Raw genomic sequence first — 14,161 nt, 5'->3', positions numbered from 1 at the left:
ATTAAGATTCTGGTCTTCTTCTCCAATGAGTTTTGAGAAGGAGGCGAGGAGAGAGGATGTGAGGAATGATGAATTGTGATTAGAGCCCAAGTAAACCACCTCGTCTAGGGGAGATAGCACACAGGAAGTAGCCAGGACCTCGTCTAGGGGAGATAGCATACAGGAGGTAGCCAGGACCTCGTCTAGGGGAGATAGCACACAGGAGGTAGCCAGGACCTCGTCTAGGGGAGATAGCATACAGGAGGTAGCCAGGACCTCGTCTAGGGGAGATAGCATACAGGAGGTAGCCAGGACCTCGTCTAGGGGAGATAGCACACAGGAGGTAGCCAGGACCTCGTCTAGGAGAGATAGCACACAGGAGGTAGCCAGGCTCCTGATGAAGACATCAACAGACCTTTCATGTTGACAGAGGAGTGAACTCTCCCTGCTTCTAGGGCTAATCACACACACACACACACACACACTCCCTCACTCACACACACACACCACACCACTCCCCAACACCTCGCAATACAACAAAAATTAGGCAACCATTTAAAGTAGCATAATGGTACCAGCTGATTAAGTGTTGCCGTCTAGACCCCCGTAATAGTTATAATTGAATGTCATGTAATTTTGAGGAATGTCACCGCTGCCATTCACAGAGCATAACATCTATCTCTCTACTGCTGTAGTCGTGTTGTCAGTTTTAGCTGATTAACAGTGTAGCAGACCAACTAGCAATAGGTTTTGATCTAATAGATAACTGCCTGTGTCCTCTTAACAGTCCACATAGCATAGTGTTTCTCACATAGATTGCAATTCTATTTCTGTTGGTATTGTGGTTATTGCGTATGCTCTGCTGCGTCGTACCTCTCTCTCTCTTCAGTGGAGGCTCCTCAGAGGAAGAAGAGGAGGACCATCCTCCTCAGTGAATTTCATTAAAAAATAAAACTATACGAAATATAATCACGTCACCAAATGATGGATTAAAACACTGTTTTGCAATGAAGGTCTACAGTAGCCTCAACAGTACTCTGTAGGGTAGCACCATGGTGTAGCCAGAGGACAGATCGCTTCCGTCCTCCTCTGGGTACATTGATTTCAATACAAAACCTAGGAGGCTCATGGTTCTCTTCCATAGACTTCCACAGTAAATATGACCACTTCTGGAGGACGTCCTACAACCTATCAGAGCTTTTGCAGTATGAACTGACATGTTGTCCATCCAATCAAAGTATCAGAAAATGAATCTCGTACTGAAAGCATAAGCTACAGCTAGCTAGCACTGCAGTGTATAACATGTAGTGAGTCGTTTTTTTAAATTTAACTACGAGTTAAGAATTGTATTTACAATGACGGCCTAGGAACAGTGGGTTAACTGCCTTGTTCAGGGGAACAGTGGGTTAACTGCCTTGTTCAGGGGAACAGTGGGTTAACTGCCTTGTTCAGGGGAACAGTGGCTTAACTGCCTTGTTCAGGGGAACAGTGGCTTAACTGCCTTGTTCAGGGGAACAGTGGGCTAACTGACTTGTTCAGGGGAACAGTGGGTTAACTGCCTTGTTCAGGGGAACAGTGGGTTAACTGCCTTGTTCAGGGGAACAGTGGGTTAACTGCCTTGTTCAGGGGAACAGTGGGTTAACTGCCTTGTTCAGGGGAACAGTGGGTTAACTGCCGTGTTCAGGGGCAGAACGACATATTTTGACCTTGTCAGCTCGGGGATTCAATCTAACAACATTTACGGTTACTAGTCCAACACTCTAACCACTAGGCTACCTGCTGGTTACTGGCCCAACACTCTAACCACTAGACTACCTGCCGCCTGACTCAAAGAGAGAGAAAGACAATCGTTGAACCGTTTTGAACAAATTAATTTCTTCCAAAATGAAGGAGAAGCAAGACAGAGATAGAGAGCGATATTTCGTATTTTTTTCTTCTTCACTTACTTTTATTTTTTTTATTTCACCTTTATTTAACCAGGTAGGCTAGTTGAGAACAAGTTCTCATTTGCAACTGCGACCTGGCCAAGATAAAGCATAGCAGTGTGACACAGACAACAACACAGAGTTACACATGGAGTAAACAATAAACAAGTCAATAACATAGTAGGAAAAAAAAGAGAATCTATATACAATGTGTGCAAAATGCATGAGGAGGTAGGCAATAAATAGGCCATAGGAGCGAATAATTACAATTTAGCAGATTAACACTGGGGTGATAAATCATCAGATGATCATGTGCAAGTAGAGATACTGGTGTGCAAAAGAGCAGAAAAGTAAATAAATAAAAACAGTATGGGGATGAGGTAGGTAAATTGGGTGGGCTATATACCGATGGACTATGACTATAGACTATGTACTATGTACTTATGTACTTAGCTAACAAATGCAGCTAGCTAGTTTCGCCTACTGAAACAGCCTGCTCAAACAGAGGGATGCTATAGCTGGCAGGGTTTACTAACGCGCTCGTTCTATTAGCTATGATGACTATGACGTTACTTTAGCTAATATGTTGACAATGAGGATTAGCGTGTAGCGTGTATGTATAGCGGTCATGGTTTGTTTTGGCTTGGAAAGGGTTTTTTTTTCGCCCGGGTTACATACAGCTGATGTGTTGTGCGTTGTCAAGGTAACAGTCGAGAGGAATAAAGCGCATAGATACGAGAAGGAATAAAACGTGGCTGTTATGAAAGTGAACTGCGTTTATGTGTGATCAGGGGTCTATTCATTCTGCCGTTTCTTAACCGCAAGAAAACGAAACAAAAACGGGAATATACATACCTGAATTTGTCCAATAGAAACTCTCATTTTGCAACTGTTGGACTAATGAGTACACCCTAGATCAGCTATATGCAGGCAAGAGTGAGCAAGGCGGTATTGAATGTGTCACTGTCTGTCACCTCAAATTTTTCTCTCCACCTACGTGTGCACCTACGTTGTAAACTTTCATTCATACGCTAGGTTGTAGCAACCTCATGATGGGTATAGGGAAAACGTGATTATCATGTAGTAGCCTAAACCTATTGATGTTACATGGAGCTGGGTGAATGGAAAATGAATGACAGTCATCCAATATGCTGTAATAGAAATAAGGCCATACCTCATCTTCCTACCTCATCTTAAACAGCATTGACCGCCACTGCTCTCTATCCCCCAGCTCCCTGAGGGTATACGTGTGTATGTAGCTCCCTGAGGGTATACGTGTGTATGTAGCTCCCTGAGGGTATACGTGTGTATGTAGCTCCCTGAGGGTATACGTGTGTATGTAGCTCCCTGAGGGTATACGTGTGTATGTAGCTCCCTGAGGGTATACGTGTGTATGTAGCTCCCTGAGGGTATACGTGTGTATGTAGCTCCCTGAGGGTATACGTGTGTATGTAGCTCCCTGAGGGTATACGTGTGTATGTAGCTCCCGTCAGGGAAGGTTGCATATGTAACCTACGAGTACGGCCAGGTTCCTCCTCATCCCCACTGCCCTGTCCGGGTTCACCCACAGTGTCCCCTCCTCATCCCCACTGCCCTGTCCGGGTTCACCCACAGTGTCCCCTCCTCATCCCCACTGCCCTGTCCGGGTTCACCCACAGTGTCCCATCCTCATCCCCACTGCCCTGTCCGGGTTCACCCACAGGGTCCCCTCCTCATCCCCACTGCCCTGTCCGGGTTCACCCACAGTGTCCCCTCCTCATCCCCACTGCCCTGTCCGGGTTCACCCACAGTGTCCCCTCCTCATCCCCACTGCCCTGTCCGGGTTCACCCACAGTGTCCCCTCCTCATCCCCACTGCCCTGTCCGGGTTCACCCACAGTGTCCCCTCCTCATCCCCACTGCCCTGTCCGGGTTCACCCACAGTGTCCCCTCCTCATCCCCACTGCCCTGTCCGGGTTCACCCACAGTGTCCCCTCCTCATCCCCACTGCCCTGTCCGGGTTCACCCACAGTGTCCCCTCCTCATCCCCACTGCCCTGTCCGGGTTCACCCACAGTGTCCCCTCCTCATCCCCACTGCCCTGTCCGGGTTCACCCACAGTGTCCCCTCCTCATCCCCACTGCCCTGTCCGGGTTCACCCACAGTGTCCCCTCCTCATCCCCACTGCCCTGTCCGGGTTCACCCACAGTGTCACCTCCTAATTCCCACCGGCCCCCTCCACAGTGTCACCTCCTGATTCCCACCGTCCCCTCCACAGTGTCACCTCCTAATTCCCACCGCCCCCTCCACAGTGTCACCTCCTAATTCCCACCGCCCCCTCCACAGTGTCACCTCCTAATTCCCACCGTCCCCTCCACAGTGTCACCTCCTAATTCCCACCGTCCCCTCCACAGTGTCACCTCCTAATTCCCACCGTCCCCTCCACAGTGTCACCTCCTAATTCCCACCGTCCCCTCCACAGTGTCACCTCCTAATTCCCACCGTCCCCACCACAGTGTCACCTCCTAATTCCCACCGTACCCTCCACAGAGTCACCTCCTAATTCCCACCGCCCCCTCCACAGTGTCACCTCCTAATTCCCACCGTCCCCTCCACAGTGTCACCTCCTAATTCCCACCGTCCCCTCCACAGTGTCACCTCCTAATTCCCACCGCCCCCTCCATCATTTACTTTCCATTTGAGTCATTTAGCAGATGCTCTTATCCAGGGCACATCAGCAGATTCCTCACATAGTCAGTTCAGGGATGCGAACCAGCATCTTTTCAGTTACCGGCCCAACGCTCTTAACCGCTAGTCCAAATTCAAGTCTCCAATTTAAAGCACTTCAAACCCAAGAGTTGAGCCCAAAAACGAGCCCTCTCAGTCAGCTGGTGTTGGACCCAACCAACCAAGCTGACACCAGCACTGATTCAAAAGAAATAATTCCTATAAAGAAAATCATGAACCATTCAAAGGACTCATATTACAACATTGGAAAAACAAAACAAAATCCCAAAGCCGACTAAATTGCTATCTGACCCTAAACAGAGAATATGAATTGGCTGATTATCTCTACCCTGTCAGAGATACGAATCAGAGACAGATCGTTACCAAGTACAGGCTGAGTGACCACCAATTGGCAATAGAAACCGGCAGACATAAAAAGACATGGCTACCCAAAGAGGAGCGTGTATGTGGTCACTGCACGACAGGGGATGTAGAAACAGAGATGCACTTTCTCCTTTACTGTGATAAATATTCCTCACCAAGAGATTCATTATTCACAGAAATTACTAAATGTATTCCAAAAAACTAAAAAATACTAATGGGCGAAGGAGCAATTGCTCCTCTTGCAGCCAAATATGTATTTGCCTGCCATAGCCTGAGGGACACTGAATAATACCATCTGCATAGTAAACAGTAACTTAGTTATAATTAGTACTATTGGTATTATTATTAGTATTATTCAAATAGTAGTGGTATGGGTGGTAGGGTGATGGTAGTGATAGCAGTGTAATGATGGTAGTGGTAGTAGTAGTAGTAGTAGTAATGATGATGGTAGTGGTGGTAGTAGTAGTAATGATGGTAGTGGTGGTAGTAGTAGTAGTAATGATGATGGTAGTGGTGGTAGTAGTAATGATGATGGTAGTGGTGGTAGTAGTAGTAATGATGATGGTAGTGGTGGTAGTAGTAGTAATGATGATGGTAGTGGTGGTAGTAGTAGTAATGATGATGGTAGTGGTGGTGGTAGTAGTAGTAATGATGATGGTAGTGGTGGTAGTAGTAGTAGTAATGATGATGGTAGTGGTGGTAGTAGTAGTAATGATGGTGGTAGTGGTGGTAGTAGTAGTAGTAGTAATGATGGTAGTGGTGGTAGTAGTAGTAGTAGTAATGATGATGGTAGTGGTGGTAGTAGTAGTAGTAGTAATGATGATGGCAGTGGTGGTAGTAGTAGTAATGATGATAGTGGTGGTAGTAGTAGTAATGATGATGGTGGTAGTAGTAGTAGTAGTAATGATGATGGTAGTGGTGGTAGTAGTAGTAATGATGGTGGTAGTAGTAGTAGTAATGATGATGGTAGTGGTGGTAGTAGTAGTAGTAATGATGATGGTAGTGGTGGTAGTAGTAGTAGTAATGATGATGGTAGTGGTAGTAGTAGTAGTAGTAGTAATGATGATGGTAGTGGTGGTAGTAGTAGTAGTAATGATGATGGTAGTGGTGGTAGTAGTAGTAGTAGTAATGATGATGGTAGTGGTGGTAGTAGTAGTAGTAGTAATGATGATGGTAGTGGTGGTAGTAGTAGTAGTAGTAATGATGATGGTAGTGGTGGTAGTAGTAGTAGTAGTAATGATGATGGTAGTGGTGGTAGTAGTAGTAGTAGTAATGATGATGGTAGTGGTGGTAGTAGTAGTAGTAGTAATGATGATGGTAGTGGTGGTAGTAGTAGTAATGATGATGGTAGTGGTGGTAGTAGTAGTAATGATGATGGTAGTAGTAGTAGTAGTAATGATGATGGTGGTGGTAGTAGTAGTAGTAGTAATGATGGTAGTGGTAGTAGTAGTAGTAATGATGATGGTAGTGGTGGTAGTAGTAGTAGTAATGATGATGGTAGTGGTAGTAGTAGTAGTAGTAATGATGATGGTAGTGGTGGTAGTAGTAGTAGTAATGATGATGGTAGTGGTGGTAGTAGTAGTAGTAGTAGTAATGATGATGGTGGTGGTAGTAGTAGTAGTAGTAATGATGATGGTAGTGGTGGTAGTAATGAGGATGATGGTAGTGGTGGTGGTAGTAGTAGTAATGATGATGGTAGTGGTGGTAGTAGTAGTAGTAATGATGATGGTAGTAGTAGTAGTAGTAATGATGATGGTAGTGGTGGTAGTAGTAGTAATGATGATGGTAGTGGTGGTAGTAGTAGTAATGATGATGGTAATGGTGGTGGTAGTAGTAGTAGTAATGATGATGGTAGTGGTGGTAGTAGTAGTAGTAGTAATGATGATGGTAGTGGTAGTAGTAGTAATGATGATGGTAGTGGTGGTAGTAGTAGTAATGATGATGGTAGTGGTAGTAGTAGTAATGATGATGGTAGTGGTGGTAGTAGTAGTAGTAATGATGGTAGTGGTGGTAGTAGTAGTAATGATGGTAGTGGTGGTAGTAGTAGTAATGATGGTAGTGGTGGTAGTAGTAGTAGTAGTAATGATGATGGTAGTGGTGGTAGTAGTAGTAGTAGTAATGAGGGTGGTAGTGGTGGTAGTAGTAGTAGTAGTAATGAGGATGATGGTAGTGGTGGTAGTAGTAGTAGTAATGATGGTAGTGGTGGTAGTAGTAGTAGTAATGATGATGGTAGTGGTGGTAGTAGTAGTAGTAATGATGATGGTAGTGGTGGTAGTAGTAGTAGTAATGATGATGGTAGTGGTGGTGGTAGTAGTAGTAGTAGTAATGATGATGGTAGTGGTGGTAGTAGTAGTAGTAATGATGATGGTAGTGGTGGTAGTAGTAGTAGTAATGATGATGGTAGTGGTGGTGGTAGTAGTAGTAGTAATGATGATGGTAGTGGTGGTAGTAGTAGTAATGATGGTAGTGGTGGTAGTAGTAGTAATGATGGTAGTGGTGGTAGTAGTAGTAGTAGTAATGATGGTAGTGGTGGTAGTAGTAGTAGTAGTAATGAGGATGGTAGTGGTGGTAGTAGTAGTAGTAGTAATGATGATGGTAGTGGTGGTAGTAGTAGTAATGATGGTAGTGGTGGTAGTAGAAGTAATGATGGTAGTGGTGGTAGTAGTAGTAATGAGGATGGTAGTGGTGGTAGTAGTAGTAGTAGTAATGAGGATGATGGTAGTGGTGGTAGTAGTAGTAATGATGGTAGTGGTGGTAGTAGTAGTAGTAATGATGATGGTAGTGGTGGTAGTAGTAGTAGTAGTAATGATGATGGTAGTGGTGGTAGTAGTAGTAGTAGTAATGAGGATGATGGTAGTGGTGGTAGTAGTAGTAGTAGTAGTAATGATGATGGTAGTGGTGGTAGTAGTTGTAGTAATGATGATGGTAGTAGTAGTAGTAGTAGTAATGATGATGGTAGTGGTGGTAGTAGTAGTAGTAATGATGATGGTAGTGGTGGTAGTAGTAGTAGTAATTATGATGGTAGTGGTGGTGGTAGTAGTAGTAGTAATGATGATGGTAGTGGTGGTAGTAGTAGTAGTAATGATGATGGTAGTGGTGGTGGTAGTAGTAGTAATAATGATGATGGTAGTGGTGGTAGTAGTAGTAGTAATGATGATGGTAGTAGTAGTAGTAGTAATGATGATGGTAGTGGTGGTAGTAGTAGTAATGATGATGGTAGTGGTGGTAGTAGTAGTAATGATGATGGTAGTGGTGGTAGTAGTAGTAGTAATGATGATGGTAGTGGTGGTAGTGGTGGTAGTAGTAGTAATGATGGTAGTGGTGGTAGTAGTAGTAATGATGATGGTAGTGGTGGTAGTAGTAGTAATGATGGTAGTGTGTATAACAGGGTATATAACAGGGTGTATAACAGGGTGTATAACAGGGTGTATAACTATGTATATAACAGGGTGTATAACAGGGTGTATAACAGGGTATATAACAGGGTGTATAACAGGGTGTATAACTATGTATATAACAGGGTATATAACAGGGTGTATAACAGGGTGTGTAACAGGGTGTATAACAGGGTGTATAACAGGGTATATAACAGGGTGTATAACAGGGTGTATAACAGTGTATATAACTATGTATATAACAGGGTGTATAACAGGGTATATAACAGGGTGTATAACAGGGTGTATAACAGGGTGTATAACAGGGTGTATAACTATGTATATAACAGGGTGTATAACAGGGTGTATAACATGTATATAACAGGGTGTATAACAAGGTATATAACAGGGTGTATAACAGGGTGTATAACAGGGTATATAAGAGGGTGTATAACAGGGTGTATAACAGGGTGTATAGCAGGGTGTATAACTATGTATATAACAGGGTGTATAACAGGGTGTATAATTATGTATATAACAGGGTGTATAACAGGGTGTATAACAGGGTATATAACAGGGTGTATAACAGGGTATATAACAGGGTGTATAACAGGGTGTATAACTATGTATATAACAGGGTGTATAACAGGGTGTATAATTATGTATATAACAGGGTGTATAACAGGGTGTATAACTATGTATATAACAGGGTATATAACAGGGTGTATAACAGGGTGTATAACAGGGTGTATAACAGGGTGTATAACTATGTATATAACAGGGTGTATAACAGGGTGTATAATTATGTATATAACAGGGTGTATAACAGTGTATATAACAGGGTGTATAACAGGGTGTATAACAGGGTGTATAACAGGGTATATAACAGGGTATATAACAGGGTGTATAACAGGGTGTATAACTATGTATTTAACAGGGTGTATAACAGGGTGTATAAAAGGGTGTATAACTATGTATATAACAGGGTGTATAACAGGGTGTATAACAGGGTGTATAACAGGGTGTATAGCAGAGTGTATAACAGGGTGTATAACTATGTATATAACAGGGAGTATAACAGGGTATATAACAGGGTATATAACAGGGTGTATAACAGGGTATATAACAGGGTATATAACAGGGTGTATAACAGGGTATATAACAGTGTGTATAACAGGGTATATAACAGGGTATATAACAGGGTGTATAACAGGGTGTATAACAGGGTATATAACAGGGTGTATAACAGGGTGTATAACTATGTATATAACAGGGTGTATAACAGGGTGTATAACAGGGTATATAACAGGGTGTATAACAGGGTATATAACAGGGTGTATAACTATGTATATAACAGGGTATATAACAGTGTATATAACAGGGTATATAACAGGGTGTATAACAGGGTGTATAACTATGTATATAACAGGGTATATAACAGGGTGTATAACAGGGTGTATAACAGGGTGTATAACAGGGTATGTAACAGGGTGTATAACAGGGTGTATAACAGGGTGTATAACAGGGTGTATAACAGGGTGTATAACAGGGTGTATAACAGTGTGTATAACAGGGTGTATAACAGGGTGTATAACAGGGTGTATAACAGGGTGTATAACAGGGTATATAACAGGGTGTATAACAGGGTGTATAACAGGGTATATAACAGGGTGTATAACAGGGTGTATAACTATGTATATAACAGGGTGTATAACACGGTGTATAACAGAGTGTATAACAGGGTGTATAACAGGGTGTATAACTATGTATATAAAAGGGTGTATAACTATGTATATAACAGGGTGTATAACAGGGTGTATAACAGGGTGTATAACATGGTGTATAACTATGTATATAACAGGGTGTATAACAGGGTGTATAACAGGGTGTATAACTATGTATATAACAGGGTGTATAACAGGGTGTATAACAGGGTGTATAACAGGGTGTATAACTATGTATATAAAAGGGTGTATAACATGGTGTATAACAGGGTGTATAACTATGTATATAACAGGGTGTACAGCAGGGTGTATAACAGGGTGTATAACTATGTATATAACAGGGTGTATAACATGGTGTATAACAGGGTGTATAACAGGGTGTATAACTATGTATATAACAGGGTGTATAACAGGGTGTATAACAGGGTGTAGAACTATGTATATAACAGGGAGTATAACAGGGTATATAACAGGGTGTATAACAGGGTGTATATAACAGGGTGTATAACAGGGTGTATAACTACGTATATAACAGGGTATATAACTATGTATATAACAGGGTGTATAACTATGTATAACAGGGTGTATAACAGGGTGTATAACAGGGTGTATAACTATGTATATAACAGGGTGTATAACATGGTGTATAACTATGTATAACAGGGTATATAACAGGGTGTATAACAGGGTGTATAACTATGTATATAACAGGGTGTATAACATGGTGTATAACAGGGTGTATAACAGGGTGTATAACTATGTATATAACAGGGTGTATAACTATGTATATAACAGGGTATATAACAGGGTGTATAACAGGGTGTATAACAGGGTGTATAACTATGTATGTAACAGGGTATATAACAGGGTGTATAACAGGGTGTATATAACAGGGTGTATAACAGGGTGTATAACTATGTATATAACAGGGTATATAACTATGTATATAACAGGGTGTATAACAGGGTGTATAACAGGGTGTATAACAGGGTATATAACAGGGTGTATAACTATGTATATAACAGGGTATATAACTGGGTGTATAACAGGGTATATAACAGGGTGTATAACTATGTATATAACAGGGTGTATAACAGGGATATATAACAGGGTATATAACAGGGTATATACCAGGGTGTATAACAGGGTGTATAACTATGTATATAACAGGGTATATAACAGGGTGTATAACAGGGTGTGTAACAGGGTGTATAACAGGGTGTATAACAGGGTATATAACAGGGTGTATAACAGGGTGTATAACAGTGTATATAACTATGTATATAACAGGGTGTATAACAGGGTATATAACAGGGTGTATAACAGGGTGTATAACAGGGTGTATAACAGGGTGTATAACTATGTATATAACAGGGTGTATAACAGGGTATATAACAGGGTATATAACAGGGTGTATAACAGGGTATATAACAGGGTATATAACAGGGTGTATAACAGGGTGTATAACAGCGTATATAACAGGGTATATAACATGGTGTATAACAGGGTGTATAACAGGGTATATAACAGGGTGTATAACAGGGTGTATAACAGGGTGTATAACAGGGTATATAACAGGGTGTATAACAGGGTGTATAACAGGGTGTATAACAGGGTATATAACAGGGTATAAAACAGGGTATATAACAGGGTGTATAACAGGGTGTATAACAGGGTATATAACAGGGTGTATAACAGGGTGTATAACAGGGTGTATAACAGGGTGTATAACAGGGTATATAACAGGGTATATAACAGGGTATATAACACGGTGTATAACAGGGTGTATAACAGGGTGTATAACAGGGTATATAACAGGGTATATAACAGGGTGTATAACAGGGTATATAACAGGGTGTATAACAGGGTATATAACAGGGTGTATAACAGGGTGTATAACTATGTATATAACAGGGTATATAACAGGGTGTATAACAGGGTGTATAACTATTTATATAACAGGGTATATAACAGTGTATATAACAGGGTATATAACAGGGTGTATAACAGTGTATATAACAGTGTATATAACAGGGAGTATAACAGGGTATATAACAGGGTGTATAACAGGGTATATAACAGGGTATATAACAGGGTGTATAACAGTGTATATAACTATGTATATAACAGGGTATATAACAGGGTGTATAACAGGGTGTATAACAGGGTGTATAACAGGGTATATAACAGGGTGTATAACAGGGTATATAACAGGGTGTATAACAGGGTATATAACAGGGTATATAACAGGGTGTATAACTATGTATATAACAGGGTATATAACAGGGTGTATAACAGGGTGTATAACTATGTATATAACAGGGTATATAACAGGGTGTATAACAGGGTGTATAACAGGGTGTATAACAGTGTATATAACTATGTATATAACAGGGTATATAACAGGGTGTATAACAGGGTATATAACAGGGTGTATAACAGGGTGTATAACAGGGTGTATAACAGGGTGTATAACTATGTATATAACAGGGTGTATAACAGGGTATATAACAGGGTATATAACAGGGTGTATAACAGGGTATATAACAGGGTGTATAACAGGGTGTATAACTATGTATATAACAGGGTGTATAACAGGGTGTATAACAGGGTATATAACAGGGTGTATAACAGGGTGTATAACAGGGTATATAACAGGGTGTATAACAGGGTGTATAACAGGGTGTATAACAGGGTATATAACAGGGTATATAACAGGGTGTATAACAGGGTGTATAACAGGGTATATAACAGGGTGTATAACAGGGTGTATAACAGGGTATATAACAGGGTATATAACAGGGTGTATAACAGGGTGTATAACAGGGTGTATAACAGGGTGTATAACAGGGTATATAACAGGGTATATAACAGGGTGTATAACAGGGTTTATAACAGGGTGTATAACAGGGTATATAACAGCGTGTATAACAGGGTGTATAACAGGGTATATAACAGTGTATATAACAGGGTATATAACAGGGTGTATAACAGTGTATATAACAGTGTATATAACAGGGAGTATAACAGGGTATATAACAGGGTGTATAACAGGGTGTATAACAGGGTATATAACAGGGTGTATAACAGGGTGTATAACTATGTATATAACAGGGTATATAACAGGGTGTATAACAGGGTATATAACAGGGTATATAACAGGGTGTATAACAGTGTATATAACTATGTATATAACAGGGTATATAACAGGGTGTATAACAGGGTGTATAACAGGGTGTATAACAGGGTATATAACAGGGTATATAACAGGGTGTATAACAGTGTATATAACTATGTATATAACAGGGTATATAACAGGGTGTATAACAGGGTGTATAACAGGGTGTATAACAGGGTGTATAACAGGGTATATAACAGGGTGTATAACAGGGTATATAACAGGGTGTATAACAGGGTATATAACAGGGTATATAACAGGGTGTATAACTATGTATATAACAGGGTATATAACAGGGTGTATAACAGTGTATATAACAGTGTATATAACAGGGAGTATAACAGGGTATATAACAGGGTGTATAACAGGGTGTATAACAGGGTATATAACAGGGTGTATAACAGGGTGTATAACTATGTATATAACAGGGTATATAACAGGGTGTATAACAGGGTATATAACAGGGTATATAACAGGGTGTATAACAGTGTATATAACTATGTATATAACAGGGTATATAACAGGGTGTATAACAGGGTGTATAACAGGGTGTATAACAGGGTATATAACAGGGTGTATAACAGGGTGTATAACAGGGTGTATAACAGGGTATATAACAGGGTATATAACAGGGTGTATAACTATGTATATAACAGGGTATATAACAGGGTGTATAACAGGGTGTATAACTATGTATATAACTATGTATATAACAGGGTATATAACAGGGTGTATAACAGGGTATATAACTATGTATATAACAGGGTATATAACAGGGTGTATAACAGGGTGTATAACAGGGTGTATAACTATGTATATAACAGGGTATATAACAGGGTGTATAACAGGGTGTATAACAGGGTGTATAACAGGGTGTATAACAGGGTATATAA

General features: G+C 41.0%; 1 protein-coding gene across 2 annotated transcripts in view; it reads right to left on the bottom strand.

Annotated features, from left to right (window-relative positions):
• LOC129820282 (gamma-aminobutyric acid type B receptor subunit 1-like) overlaps positions 1-14,161 on the bottom strand; it is a 294,632-nt gene that overhangs the window by 226,570 nt on the left and 53,901 nt on the right. The window lies entirely within an intron of this gene.

The sequence above is a fragment of the Salvelinus fontinalis genome, chromosome 22 (genome assembly GCF_029448725.1).
Source record: "Salvelinus fontinalis isolate EN_2023a chromosome 22, ASM2944872v1, whole genome shotgun sequence".
In the NCBI taxonomy this organism is placed as follows: domain Eukaryota; kingdom Metazoa; phylum Chordata; class Actinopteri; order Salmoniformes; family Salmonidae; genus Salvelinus; species Salvelinus fontinalis.
Note: the sequence above shows the minus strand (reverse complement) of the source record. Positions and strands in the feature narration are given on the sequence as shown.